Below are 16,006 nucleotides of genomic sequence, written 5' to 3'. Positions count from 1 at the left end.
CAAGCCAGCGAGTACCCTGAGGTCATGCAAGAGATACATAGTAGATGTAGTGTGGGGTTTAAATTGATGCTATACAATTGATCAAAATTGTTTGGACAATCTGGTGCAATCAGTTTAATTGCCCCAGTCAAGTCAAAGCATGACAGTTGATGTCAGTTGGTCGCTTGGACATGATAAAGTCTGAGTAAGTGAATCAAAGTGACCTGATGGTGACTTAGACAATTGATGTAATTGTCCGATGAAGTCAAGGTATATGAAGCAAAATACTCGTTGAGACGTAGACAATTGATGTAATTGTCTGTTGGATTGTGTTTGATTGGTTGATCAATTGATAGCGTGTGCGTGTGATGGATGGCTGTGGGGAATCATGGCAGCCTCGTTGAGACTAGGTCATTATGATAAATGCTTGATGTAGTCTAGGATTACCATAATCGATTACCTGTTGAGACCCGAAGATACTTGATCAGAGTATCTGTTGATAGTCTAGGTGTGTGGGAGTCAATGTATCTGTGTAGACAGAGTAACTGGCTTGACTTATTGGATGACTTAGGATAGGAAACACAATCCCTCCTATTTAGAGATGGATGGTGATGAACATGGCTTGATTAGGTTGATTGGGACACGATGTAGGGTATGTGATGCTGATTGTTGAGATGGGGAGGGTGGGGGGGGTTCGATGTTAGAAGAAATGGAGGACCTATGACTCATTCCTATGGAAGAAGAGGAAAATAGAGTATGCATTATTATGACTATGTATGCATGATATGCAGCTATTATGAATGTATGGATGGTTGGAATGCAATGGAATGCAGTATATACAGATGAGATGGAATGACGATCCATAGTGCTCTATTTTCATCATTGAGCTTTTAAAATGTTGGAAGAGAATACAAGCATCTTGACATAATGATTCAAGATGACCAGAGTATTTCTTACATGGATTTGATATAGCAAGTTAATACAAGCAACTTGATATAATGGATCAAGTTGACCTGAGTATTGCTTGCGGAACAGACAAGGATTATCTCTGTTCATGCATGACTTGGATCGTCCTCCTTGATCTTAGGCTGATCATATCCTGAGACAAGTGCATACCATACTAAGAAATAAAAACCTTTATCCAAATTGGATGAGGAGGAACCAAAGAATGAGCAGTGTACCTATAAACAAACAGTATATACATAAAGAATAAAGAATATGGATCCTTGGTAATGGTTCATGCTCATATGGTCGAGGTATACGTTGTAGTCAGCAAGACGTAATGATCTATGACTGTATTTGGCATAAGATTATGTAGCCTAGTGAACTTCCCACGTAGACACCATTAGTACATGCCCCAGAACTTCATCGGAAATAATGCGCAAACGATACAAAACAATGCTGAAAGATCCCGATACAGATAAACAAATGAATTACTCACGAATCAACCAAGCATTTGATAGCTTAACATAATTTTCTTGTCAAAGAAAACGTCACTTTTGTCTTTATTTTGGTAAGGAAGGATGCATCCTTGTTTAAGACAGTTTGGATTGTGGATGTTGATTGTGTTGGTCGAGTGATAAGTGGTCATTTGTGTGAGTATTTTGTCAATGTTTGTTTTGTATCTGATCGGATGAATATGTACAAGGTGTTGTCATGTTTTTGGGTGATTTTTCAATGGTTTTGTCGATGTTTTTGGATTTTGAATTGTTTTGAATGTTTTTGGTATTTTTGCGAGATATTTTTGAATGTTTTTGGATTTTTGATGATTGTTTGAATGAAGAACTTAATGAATCATAAGACAATGTAGAATCCACTTCCATCAATAGGTTAAAGGCATTGCCCCCAGTTTTAGACATGACTATGAAAAAGCGGGATGCAAGATGTATGGAGTACTATCATAATTGCAGAGGAATAACAAGCCATGGTTGATGGATGGATGGATGTATGTATGAAGTAGATGTGATCGCCACAAGTCTGAAAGATAATGGAGCCATAGCCTTTACGAGTGGCGCCTGTTTGCCAGGTTTTCACCATCGTTCTTACCCAAGGTGCCACCGGAGTGGTTGTTCACCATTTGGATGCATGATTTTTCTTTACTTTTTTGAATGTTTTTGTATTTTCTTTAGGACATTTTTCTGAATGTTTTTGGTATTTTCTTTAGGACATTTTTCTGAATGTTTTTGGTATTTTCTGATATGCAGGGGAGCCTGATGCCTTGTACACCTTAGGTATAAAACCGTTTGAGGTGCATGCTATTGATTGGATCTGCGAGCGGTTCTCCGTCTGATGTAGCCAACTGATATGCCCCGGACCTGAATACAGCAGTGACAACATATGGGCCCAACCAGTTTGATTCAAACTTGCCTTGATGTTCTCTGTTTGGTTGGTTGCGAGGATTTTCTCGAAGAACAAGATCACCTACCTCAAATGTATGAGATCTAACTCGGTGATTGTAGCTTCTACTCATGCGCTGCTGATAGGCTTTGAGGTGATTGTATGCAGCTTGTCGCTTCTCATCTAGTAACTCTAAGTCCTGAAGACGAGATACTCTGTATGCTTCATCATCGATGAGATTGTGCAATGAAACTCGTAAGGATGGTATCTCGACCTCAATAGGTAAGATAGCTTCAGCACCATAGACCAATGAATAAGGAGTTGCACCTGTAGGGGTCCGAATGCTAGTTCGATATGCCCATAGCGCTAGATTCAATTGAACATGCCAATCACGGCCGACATCATTGACTGTCTTCTTTAGGATCCTCAATATGTTTTTATTGGATGCTTCGGCCTGACCATTGCCTTGTGGGTAATAGGGAGTGGAAAAGCGGTGTTGGATATGAAATTTCTCACAAAGCTCACGAACATCCTGATTTTTGAAAGGAAGACCGTTATCTGTGACAATGGACATGGGCACACCATACCGGCAGATGATGTAATTGAGGATGAATGAGGCAATCTGCTTGCCGGTGACTTGGGTAAGTGGAACAGCTTCGATCCACTTGGTGAAATATTCGGTGGCGGTAATAATGAATTTATGGCCATTGGATGAAGATGGATGGATTTTACCCACAAGATCAAGACCCCATTGACAAAAAGGCCATGGTGTTGTGATTGGTTGCAGTTCTTGAGTTGGTGCATGTATTAGGTTACCATGAACTTGACATTTTTTGCACTTCCTGACAAAGTAGTAGGAATCCTTTTCCATAGATGGCCAATAGTATCCAGCTCGCATGATCTTCTTGGCTAGTGATGGACCACTTGAGTGAGTCCCGCAAATTCCTTCATGTACCTCTTCCAAAGCCTTTGTTATCTCACCTTGTTCTAGACATCGAAGGAGAGTACCATCAAGACCGCGTCGGTATAGGGTTTCGGCAATAATGGTATATCGAGCAGTTTGGCGAATGAAGGTTTTACGTTGGTTATTTGATTGGTTGGGAGGAAGGGTGTGATCGCGGAGATAGGTGTAGAACTCATCGTACCATGGGGATTCAGAACCAACAAGGCAACATATCATTTCAGATTCGAGGATATCATAAGCGGGGATCCAAAGTTGTTCTACCAAGAACTCGTAGCGTGTTGAATTCTGTGGAAGATCTAGTAGAGATGCGATGGTAGCCATAGCGTCAGCAGCTCGATTCTGATCTCTTGGTATCTGCTCAAAAGTGATAGTAGTAAATGATGTCTTTAGATTGTCCACCATTTGCTTGTATGGCATGAGTTTATCATCTTTGGTCTGATACTCATCTGTTGCTTGTCGAATGACTAGTTGGGAATCGCCATATACTTGCAATTCTTTTAATTTCCATTGTATGGCTAATCTGAGTCCTGTGATCAAGGCCTCATACTCTGCTATGTTGTTTGTGCATGGAAATGTGAGCCTGTAAGACTTCAGGATGCTATCACCTTGAGGTGTGATAAACAGAATGCCTGCCCCCGAGCCGTGCCTAGTGTATGAACCATCAAGGTATAATTTCCATGACTGTGCTTCTGTAATCATGAATATCTCTTCATCTGGAAAATTGGAAATGAGAGGATGATCACCTATGAGAGGTGCATCGGCCAACTGATCTGCAATAACCTGACCTTTGATAGCTTTACGGTCCACATACTCAATATCAAATTCACTTAGAATCATCACCCATTTGGCTAAGCGACCTGTCAATGCTGCTTTGCTAAGTAAATACTTGAGTGGATCAATCTTTGCAATGAGTTGCACCTTGTGTGTTAACAGATAGTGCCTCAGTTTAGTGGCTACCAAGATTACTGCTAGGCAAGCTCGCTCAATAGGTGTGTAATTGAGTTCATAGCCCACCAGTGTGCGAGAGATGTAGTAAATAGCACACTCTTTTCCTTCTGCATTATGTTGTGCCAGTAGTACACCCAATGTTGTACTTGTTGCTGAGATATAGAGCAATAATGGTCTACTTGGATCTGGTGGCATCAACAATGGTGGATTCATGAGATAGTCTTTAAGCGCCTGAAATGCTTGCTGGCATCTGTCATCCCACTGAAAGCGGATGTTCTTGTGTAGCAGGTGTGTGAATGGGTGACACTTATCAGCCAATTGTGCAATGAATCTACGGATAGATTGAAGCTGTCCTTGTAGTGTTCTTAGCTGACTGATTTTCTTTGGAGGTGGCATGTTCATGATTGCTTTAACCTTTGCTGGATCGACCTCAATGACTTTGCTTGAGACAATGTATCCTAGAAGCTTCCCGGAGGTCACTCCGAAGACACATTTCTTTGGGTTGAGTCGAACATGGTATTGTTCCAGTCTATCAAAGATTTTATCTAAGATGTGAAGATGTCCTTCTCTAGTAAGTGATTTTGCTAGTAAATCATCCACATAATCTTCCATTATAGTATGCATCATGTCATGGAAGATGGTGGTCATTGCTCTTTGATAGGTCGCTCCTGCATTCTTTAGACCAAAAGGCATTACATTCCAGCAGTATGTGCCCCATGGACATGTGAAGGCTGTCTTATGTTGGTCCTCTGGTGCGATCTTTATTTGATTGTATCCTGAAAAGCCATCCATGAGTGAAAGCATGGCATGTCCTGCTGTCAAATCTACTATGATGTCGATATTTGGTAGAGGGAAGTCATCCTTAGGACATGCGTTATTCAGATCTCTGAAGTCTGTACAAATGCGGATGCCCCCTTTTGGTTTGCCAACTGGTACAATGTTGGAGATCCATTCTGCATAATCAATTGGTCTAATGAAACCAACATCCAGGAGTTTCTTGAGTTATGTTTTGACTAGCACGGCAATCTGAGGATGCATCTTACGAAGCTTTTGCTTGACAGGTTTGGCTCCTTTTGCTACTGTGAGATGATGCATGACTAAATCAGGATCAAGCCCAGGCATGTCTGCATATGACCATGCAAAGTTGATCTGACGTTGTTGGAAGAACTCTATAAATTGAGGCTGTTCCTCTGGAGTGAGAAGAGATGCCAGATGTATGATATGAGGGTTTTCAGGAGTCCCCACATTGTATTCTTTAGTCTCCTCAATGAGAATCATCGATCGTTCCTGTTGTGTACTAGCAGGGAGAATGTCAAACCCTTCATCCTCAAGTGCCTCTGAGAGGTTTTCACCGTTGGATACGCTCTTTCTTTTTACTTTTGTTGGATCAAACAGTGCCACAGTGTGGTTTTCACTGGAAGATCCATGTTTTAATGTTATATTTTTGCAGCTGAAGGGTTTGGCATCCGCCCTGAAGTATGCTGCGCTACTAAGTTCAATGGCGAATCCAGCTTTGTGATCCCCGCTTGGTAGATTATCCCTTAATTCCAAAAAGTCAATGATAGCCTCATCGTTTTGGAAGAGGTCAAGACATGGGGGATTTGGTTGGTTCCATTCGATGAGTTCAGGGTGGATAATGGGCATTACTTCATTGATTAAGTTAAGTTCGTTAGAGGTATCAGTGAGGGTTAAGACAGTGTGGTGAAGGTCGTTGATGGTACTCTCCCTGTCAGAATCAGGCGTAGGATGAGACGTAGGGTCTGTGGAAGATGTTTCCAGCTCAGGTACCCAAGTGGTCTTTATCTGTGCTTCTCCGTAAACAGGGATGTCTTTGCGTGGCAGAGGTGGTGATGTGTCTTCCTCATCTGAAGTGTTAAGCTGTACAGAATCAAATTCCCACTCATGTGAGTCGGTCTCTGAATCACTTTCTAGCATCTGATTGCTATACCATACTGGGATGTCTTTGGAGTTAAACACGGCAGGTGTGATTGGTTTATGTATCTTTGTAGTGATCGGTGCTACAGGAATCGTGATAGGATTTAAAGGATCTGTCACTGGAAGTATCGGCAGTGTTGATTTAGTAACTTCTGTTGGAAGGGCTGGTGCCATAGATGTTGCTGTAGGTTTCCATACAGTTGTTGCTACAAATGGTGTTGCTGATGGGATTACTGGTTCATTTGGTGGGATGATTGGTATTGTAGATGGTTGTGGTGGAGTCATGAGCCTCGATGGGGCAGTGGGGATAGTGCTTGATGGTGCTTTGATTATAAAAGGTGTCCTCTTTGCAGTAGGTGGGCAAAATGGTTTGCTGGGTTTTCCTTTGAATCTGAGTTTAGGAAGGATCTCTTTTTCAAAACCTAGGCCTATATTACCTTTGGGCTTGAATTCTGGTAGCAGAGGTTCGTGTCGTCCTTGTTTGCAGTATCCCAAAGCACTCTGACCATCATATCCCATTCTTTGCATAATGAGGAGGCCTTTGCCATATTGTTCTGTAGGAAGTGTAACTTGCGGTTTATCAGTGGTGATGGGATCTTTATAGATCCATTCCGCTAGGTCCTCATCTTGTGTCTCTTCCTCTTGACTCTTTCCAAGGACGAAAGGCATCAAGGCACATGCTGGCATGATTAGTGGTTGCTGGAGTAACTGCTGTGGTTTACCATGTGTTCTAGGAGAAGTAGGCATTTGTCCCACACAAAAGAGCTGACTCAAGTTGTATTCTCCAGGACCTTCCTCTGCAACTTTCATCTTAAGCTTTTCTTGCTTGGGTATAGGAGTGTTTGAACTGGCAAGAGAGGCAGGATTTACATATGATGTGGAGGAAATGGCTTCCCTATTATTAGGAACAGTAATCTCTGGTTGATGGCTGATATTATGGCAAAAAGCAAAAGGATTTGCATCACCCAGGATTGTGATCTCTGCACCATTATGTGGGAACTTGATACATTGATGGTAGGTAGATGGAACGGCTTGCATGGCATGTATCCAAGGTCTCCCTAATAATAGATTATATGGCAGAGGAAGGTCCAGAACCTGACAAATGATGTGCTTTACCACGGGGCCTACTCGGATTGGTAGTACCACAGCTCCTTTGGATGAACGCTCTGCATCATCATAGGCCTTGATGGTGATCTTCTTGTGAGGATCCACTGATTCTATTGCATATCCCAATGCTGTGACCAACTGTAGTGTACAAATGTTTAGGCCTGCTCCATTATCAATCAAGACTCGCTTGATCCTGTGTTGGTTGACAAAGCCTTCAATGTGTAGCGAAGCATTATGAGGTTGTTGGAAAGAAGAGTTGTCACTTTCAGAAAAAGTGAGACAAGGTGATGACTTTAGATTTCCAACCATGGCTTGAAATTGGTTCGTGTTCAGGTTTGCAGGGATTGACGCTTCTTAGAGTGCTTGATCCAAGATTGTTTTATGAGATGGTGATAGGCGTAATAGCTCTAAAATGGAAATGAGCGCAGGCATTTTATCTAATTGTTCCACAAGATTGTACTGCTTTGGGATGGAGGTGGTGCCTTGTGGAGCTGCCTTGATGGTAACTTTGTCGCGACGCGTAACAACATTGCAATTTGAGGTGGGATTTTTGAAGGTTATGGTTGCAATTTGTTCACTGGCATCATACAGGTGATTGACAGTGTAATTATACGCAGCTTGCGTATAATCAGTGGTATTAGTGCCTCGCCGGGAAGTGGAAGGACCCCTTTGATCTTGTGATGGAAGTGGATTCTTGAACATCAGATGATCATTATTTGTTGTTTTTGGGTCATGTCCTTCAATCTCAATTTCTCCTCGATCGATAAGATCCTGAATGAGATCTTTCAATCGATGACAATTACTTGTCTTGTGTCCTCTTCCTTGATGGAACTCACAATGTTCAGTATCTCTCCACCATGCTGGTTTGACCTGAGGCTCATAGTTCGATAGCTTAGGTAGAGTGACCAAATTCTGAGAAATGAGTTGTCGCAACACTGTTTCAATGGGTTCCCCTAAGGGAGTGTATGTGCGTTTTTGTTTTTGTGGACGAGGTCTTGGTTCATCATGAGATGTGATGCGACCTTGATTAGGAGGAACATTTGTGTTATTCTGAGGTGGAGGATTTTGTCCTGCAAATCGAACCACAGGTTGTGCATTTTGGATAGTTCGAGCATCCACAACCCCATCGTTGACGATATTTTTATTCTTGTTCCAGAAGTTTGGTTTATCACTATTGAAGCGCGGGCGAGGACCATCTTTTGGTTCATTAAAGATTTTGATGAGTCCTTTCTTGATGAGTGCCCTTTCACATTTTATACCCTTGGTGATCATATCATTAAAGGAGTCTGTGTCTTTGACATCCAAGTGAAATTTCATTTCTTCGTTTAAGTTGGAAATGAAAATTTCCACTAGTTCTTGTTCAGGTAACTGAAGAGAACGTCTGCTAGACATTTGGCGCCATCGTTGTAGGAATACTGAGAATAACTCACCTGGTTTTTGTTTGGTGTTGCATAGATCAGCCATGGTGATGTCGCGTTCAATGTTATGAGAGTAATGAGATAGGAACTTCTGGATGAGTTCCTCAAATGTTCTAATGCCACCTGGTAGTCGGGAAAACCATGATGTGGTGGTTCCTCCCAAGCTTTGGGGAAAAAGGCGCATTAGGTATGTGTCCTCATAAGCCACTTCAAGACAAGCGGAATGAAATTCTCGGACATGATCACGGGGATCCCCCTTTCCTCTATATTTTTCAAATTTGGGTGTTTCGAACCCGCGTGGAAAGGGTGGCATATAAAGATTCCTATCAAAAGGATAGGGACAGATGTCGTTAAGTGAGAATTGATTGGTCTTAACACCACTATGAAGTTGTTGGGCGAGATTCTCGACTTGTTGCCGCAACATCTCTATTTCATTTGGAGGAGGAGGTGGTGGGTTACCTCGAGGAATGTTATATCTGGTGTGATTTCTACCCCTTTCCTCCTCATTGCGACTTTGTCTTTCTGATGCTTGTCTTAATTGGGCAAGATCAAAGTCCGAGGGGAGTTTGGCTCCTTCTTGAGCGAGTTTTAAGAAGTGAGCATCCACATTGCTTCTTAATATTTCATCAAATAATCTGTTGAAGTGAGGGTTATGCTGAGCCCTTTCGATTGTTGAAGGAGTGGGAGTACTTGGGTTTTCATCAGTTACAGTTCCTCCAAGTGCTTCTTGAAATTCATTGAGGTTGTCTTCTTCTTCCTCAATTTCTATTTCTCGTTGCCTTGATCGCGATCGGGTTTGAGCCATTTTGTTTGTAAGTTTGTGTTGAAGTTGATTGAAGATGATGATGAGTTATTGATGAAAGATTGATGATTGGTGATTTGTATTGTATGGGGATCTCTAGCACTTTAAGGTAGATGTAACTGAAATTCCTTCTTTGAATTGCTTGTTTGTTTTGAGGAGTTTGGATGTGATAAGGTGTAGAGAAATCTGAGATGTGTTACAGATTTTGACTACCTAGCAATGAGAGGATTCACTCATGAACTAGTTTTAACCTGCGTAGATGTGTCTCTTAGGATGAGCTTATCCTAGATGTAGAAACAATCTAAAAAGTGATGTGATGTGTTTGATTTCAAGCAATATCTAAAAGAGAACTTGGGACAAGAATCTCTTAATGTTTTGAGAGTTGGGACGGATTGATGATGAAGTGATGATGTATGAGTGAGATGATGGATGAAAATGTTTTCAACTTCAATAAAAACTTTGTGTTACAAATGGGACAAACTCTATCTCTTCCCTTTCAGGCGTTGGTGGCACTTCTCGAGCTGTGTTGTAGGTGATTCAGATGTTTGGGAAGAAGTTGGGATTAATCTTTCCTCCTTGATTTTTGTGATAACTCAGAGCTCTATATTGCATAAAAGCTCTACGATTCAATGATTCTGAATCAAACTCGTTTGTTTTACCTTGAAGATAGAGACGCATGCGATGTAGAAAGACTCTATGTGAGACAAAGATTTGTCTATTGAGATAGAAGAATTTCCTCCTTTTGATCAAAGCCTTTGAGCTTAATGGTCTCCTTCTTAAGTTGATATTCTGATGACACTTCTTCTTTCGCAAGATGTGAAGAATGGTCATAAATTTTGTCTCTTTGTTCTTTGTACTTTGTTCTTGGTATTTTTGTTTGTTTTTGAGAAATGTTGGATGAATACTTTGTTTTTGGGATTGATTTTTTTAATTTTTCCTTGACAAGAAAACAAAGCAAGCACACAAACACAAGAATGTTGCCTCAAAGGCACAAATGAGTATGGGTCTAGATCAACCCAATTCTTGGACTTGTTTTTGACCCTTCCTTTAGATTTATTTTAAGGTGTAGTTCTAAAGCCTGAAGTCGGCTCAATTTGCACTAGGTCTGTAAAACGAACACACTTCAAACATTTTTTATCCCTAAGGTCAAATGGCCAGTTGTGATAAATTTAGCCCACATCTTGATATTTCTTCGACTTTGGTACTACATACCTTATGAATCCCGCCGTGGCAGGTAAGGATGTGATATACTAAGTCTTGCACGAGCATAACAAATAGATGATCCCTATGATGGGGGAGTCACCACTTTTATCAAGCCACAAGTGACTTTTCAAAAAGCTATGTTTCTACTCAAGGAAATATGTATGGTGAGTATCTTGGGAGCAAAACCATCTATGCTCTTGCACTAAATTATATCTCAAATATCCTCAATCAATAGAACGGGTGGGCTACTACTTAAAGGTGTTTAGTCATGTTCGATATTTTTGGACATAAGTTCATTCTACAGTGACTCACTTAAGAGCCTTGTAACTGGTGGTGGGGCCCATTTGTCCTTTCGGCCAGTTACACTATAGGAACAGCTATACCCAAGGCTACAGCTTTCGCTCTCACCTGATTTCTATAGCGGCTCGAAGGATTTACCGCTCGAGGTCGTTCCCAAGAGTATCGATCCCTTGGCAGGCCTCTCTTAAAAAGATAAAATTTGAGCGTTACTAACACTTTTCTCTTGCACCTAGGACCACGAGAGCCAAGGGAGAGGATAGTGTGTGTTAGAGGTAGGACCACTCGACCAACTCTTTTGCACAAGTGTGCCAAACACAAAATTCACTTGTTCCTTTTAATTTGTCATCGCAATGATTTTCTATCTATTTGGAGATGTTGCTCCAACAATCATGGTGTTCTTTTTAATTTTCAAAGGCAATTGTTGGAGTAAACTAGAATTTGAAAATCCTGGTCAACTTAATGAAAAACACGTTTGCATGAAGTAAAATTGCTTTAAAAATGAGACAAGTTGATTGTGAATTTTATTTGCACCAAAAATGGAAGTGTGGATTGTAAGTTTTATCTTGATGCAAGAAATAAAATTTGCCTTGTTGATTTTAAGCACCAAAAGAATTTGTTCCTAACTTTGCAACAAAAAAATTTGCGTGTTTGTTTTTGTGATTCTTTTTAACTTTGAACAAGTGTGATTCTTTTTTAGAGCTCCAAACGAAAGATATGGTTCTTTTTAAAACTCCAAATGAAAGTGTAGTTGATTTTAACCCAAAAGGAAAATGAATTTATTTTATCCTAACTTGAAAGACAAAGTTAGCAATATGAACAAATTTATTTCCTAAGCTAAAATTGCTAAAAATAATGCTATTGTAGGGGTTAGTTAAAACCTGCACAAAAGATAATTAGTTAGAAAAATCTGCATGTTTTGGTGGGCTTCTACAAGCCTAAAATTTTTGGTTTTCGGTTACAAGGAATTTTCTTACAACTCTTTGTTACAATAGCTCTACTCTGTGTGAAAACAGAAGTGCTATTTAACATGAAAGAGCAACATTATAGACAATAGCGTTAAAGTATCAATTTGCGAAGGTGCTAAATTGAGAAGAAAAATGCAAGAGAATGACCTGTGTGTCAATTAAAACATTCAAAAGTTAGTAGTCTTCAAAATGATTGCTCTTCGATTCACGTCGGGTTCACCAAATGATGTCATGGAAATGGGGACAATGCAACAACAAAGTTCAATGTTAATAAGTTAGTTTCAACCATAAAAACAAAACAAAGAACTAAAAACCATTCCAAACATATCAAGAGAGATTTCAAAAAGCATGAAAGAAGTTTAACAAAATAAAAGAAAGGAGAAGAGCCTCCCTAAGATGCTTCCATGATGCCTTTTGATGCTTCTCCCTTGTTTCTCTCCTCTCCAAGTCCCAAATGAGTGTAGCTCTCAGCTTTTAGCACTAGCCATGGATGCCATATGGAGATTCAAGATGGTTGAATATGATAAGCAAATACTATGCAAGAGTAGATAGTGATGCTATGAAAAAGCTCTATGCTAATGCCAGTATAACAACAATACTCTAAAATGCTTCTCCTTTTGCTTGAGGAGAAGGGTTCTATTTATAGAAGAAATAGGGAAATGAAGGGTTAAGATTGAATGGTTTAATCAAGGGCCAAGTTTGAAAGTTGGGGATCCATGTGCATAATTGGCACCAATAAAATGGTGACAAGTGTCAACATAGGATTGGGTTGAGAGAAGAGGTTGGAGGCATTAAAGGCCTGAGAAGACCTCATGGTTATCTAGAAGGTAAGGGTCAAGCCTAAATTAGGATTACCCACTGGATTAGGAGTTAATGCAAGGATAAACCTTTGTGCAAATGATTAAGAGATAATCATGGTCAAAGCATTAAAGGCTTGATGAGACCCTTGGGTTGGGTAGAGGTTGAGTCAAAACAAATGTTTTAACCATGTGGGAGGGTTTGAGGTAACCATTAATGGTTATTGGAGACTTTGGGGATTAAGTGGTTGAAGGTTGAAAGCCTTCAATGGTTATCAAAGACTTTGATCCATTTAGTGGTTGAAGGTTGGAAGCTTTCAAAGGTTATCCAAGACTTTTAGGCTTTGAGAAGTGACTCCATTTTGCTTAGGAATGTGACAATAATTAGGGGATGGATTAAGCTAATTAGGAAGGGGTTAGAAGAATCTAGAAGGGGATTAGATTTTGCAAGTGGATTTGGTGGGTGAGGGAAAATAGGATTTTATTAAAATAAAAATTCATTTATTTCAATAAATGTGTGCAAGTTGTATTTGGATAAATATTCAAATAAATATTAATTTATTTAAATGAGATAAAGGAAGATAAAGCATTAAAATGCTTGAAGACTTTGAGGGGAACCATTAAAGGCTTGAAGACTTTAAGGAAAACCATTAAAGTCTTAAGAAGACTATAGAAGGAAGCCATTAAGTTTGAAGACTTTAAAGCCATCAAGTTTGAATACTTTAAGGGAAACCATTAAAGGTTTCAAGTGGGTGAGGATAAATAGGATTTTAAATAAATAATTTATTTAAAATAGTTGTGCAACTTGCTTTTGTAGGAAAATACAAGTGGGTGGAGGATAAAGGTGATTTAAATAAATTATTTATTTAAAATAATTGTGCAACTTGCTTTTGTAGGAAAATACAAGTGGGTGGAGGATAAAGGTGATTTAAATAAATGATTTATTTATTTAAATGTGAGAGGTGGGATTTTGGGGGATTTAAATAAATATTAATTTATTTAAATGTGAGAGGTGGGATTTTGGGGGATTTAAATAAATATTTATTTATTTAAATGTGAGAGAAGATTTAATTAAACAAATATGATTTATTTATTTAATTAATGGTATGAATTTGGTTAAGTGAATTAAATCAAATAAATTGAATAATTTATTTAATTAATAGGAGAAGAGGGTTAAGATGAATTAATTAAATATTAATTTAATTAATTATTAATTGATGGTTAAATAATCAAATAAATACTAAGTATTCATTTAATTAAGTGGACAGATTTATGTGACTACACCCACCATTCTCCTTTTGGTTCTTTTACCACACCAAACCATTGTTTGAGGAATGTGATATTCCTTATTATATCTGGTTGTCGTTGCAGAAAGGATTTCTTATCCTTGATGATAAGAATGGGCCTCTTCAAGTCTATTTTGATTGATTCACCTTTGTATGTGGCCTCCGAAGCCCTGATGTAATCTTTCGGGTAGGGGATACAAAGATTGTCATCAACACAGTTAATGGCCAACTCTAGATTTACTAGGTATTCATTATTAAATATTAACCTGCATAATGAGGTTGTATCTACCTTGTCCTCTCCCATTGTGAGTAATATGGCTACAAAACCTACAGGGATGTCACTATTAACGCGTTTACTATGCTCTATATTCATAAGCTCATGACCCAAAATCCTCTTGGTTGCATGGATGACCAAATCATCCTCCGACCTCAGAATAATTGACCATTTTTTCTTAGATATCTCTCCAACAAAGGACATCTCTCACTTTTTTGGGCACACGCAAATACCAAAATCCATTGTTTATGACAGAGTGAAAAATTGTAAGTGTTACCTCTAGATATATTGGTTCTGTTGACCGACTCTATCGATAGGTTAACATTCAACCCTAGTTAAGAGATAAGCTATTTTGTAATGAGTGACTCCTCACCTAATGATATGCGGGTATGATTATTATCGGATAGGTCTGGCAGGTCTCCGTCCCCAAAATACCTTGTTGGATCGACTTTAAAAGATGTTGATTACTTATTAATGATTGTTTGTTAGCCCTTCACTCTTGCGTCTTCAATGCATGATTGCTTCAAGCAATCGAGCGAAACCTGTATGGGAAGGCCTAACATATGATGATTGAAACTCAGATTGTATATGTCTATATGTGTTAGGCTATGTATTTGTGTGCATATGCCCACCGTAAATAAAGACATATATATATATATATATATATATCTGTGTGTGTGTGTGTGTACGTATTTGTATATAAATATAGGCATATATACATATGTATATATATTTGTTATATAGATATGTCCATTGAGAGCTAGAATGACTATAAGGGTGTATGATGATAAGTTTTGGGATGATCTCAGGTCTGTGTTAATTATTAGTGAGTGTATATATAAATATATACACATATATCTATATATGTGTAAATATATATCTATATATATATATATATAGTTGTATATGTATACGTGTGTGTGTGTGTGTGTATATATATATATATATATATATATATATATATATATATATATATATATGCACATACAATTATATAAGTATAAATATATGTTCATATATATCTCTATATGTGCATATACATGTATCGATGGAAGTATATAAATGAAAATATGAGAATGTACTGGTAGGGGCTATTGTGATCATTGGAGCTGCAATCTATATATCTGATGCCCCTGGCTGCCCGTGAGTTGCCTATTCTGAATGCATAGATATCAAGGATGTGGTTCTATTAATTCCATCTACCCCTATATTGGCTAGATTATCTGCCAATGTATTAGCCTCTATATATATGATTTATTGTGTAATCTGAGAAGCTTTCCAGTAGTGATAGGGCTCTGTCCAGCAGACTTCTAAGTTCCCAGTTTGGCATTGTTCTGGTTCTAATTGCATTAATTATAATGGTTGAGTCACCTTCTATTTCCAATTTGGATATTTTCAATTGCTTGCGGAGATTTAAACCTTCTATTAGGTCCAACATTTTTGTCTTATTGTTAGTGCATTGACCTAGATATATGGATTTAGAGCCAATGCAGCTCCCATTATCTGAATGTATTATACAACCTGCACCTGCCATCCCTGGGTTACCTTTGGATGCTCCATCAAAGTTGATTTTATACCATCCAATCCCTAGGGACACCCATTTGCATGCTTTCCTTGCTTCGATTTTATCTATGCCATCCTTCCCGATAAAGGGAGGAATTTTAATCCCCTTCCACTGCTTTCTGATAAAG

This window comes from Cryptomeria japonica, chromosome 11 (genome assembly GCF_030272615.1).
Source record: "Cryptomeria japonica chromosome 11, Sugi_1.0, whole genome shotgun sequence".
Taxonomy (NCBI): Eukaryota; Viridiplantae; Streptophyta; class Pinopsida; order Cupressales; family Cupressaceae; genus Cryptomeria; species Cryptomeria japonica.
The sequence above is the reverse complement of the archived record's forward strand: the minus strand, read 5'-3'. Positions refer to the sequence as shown.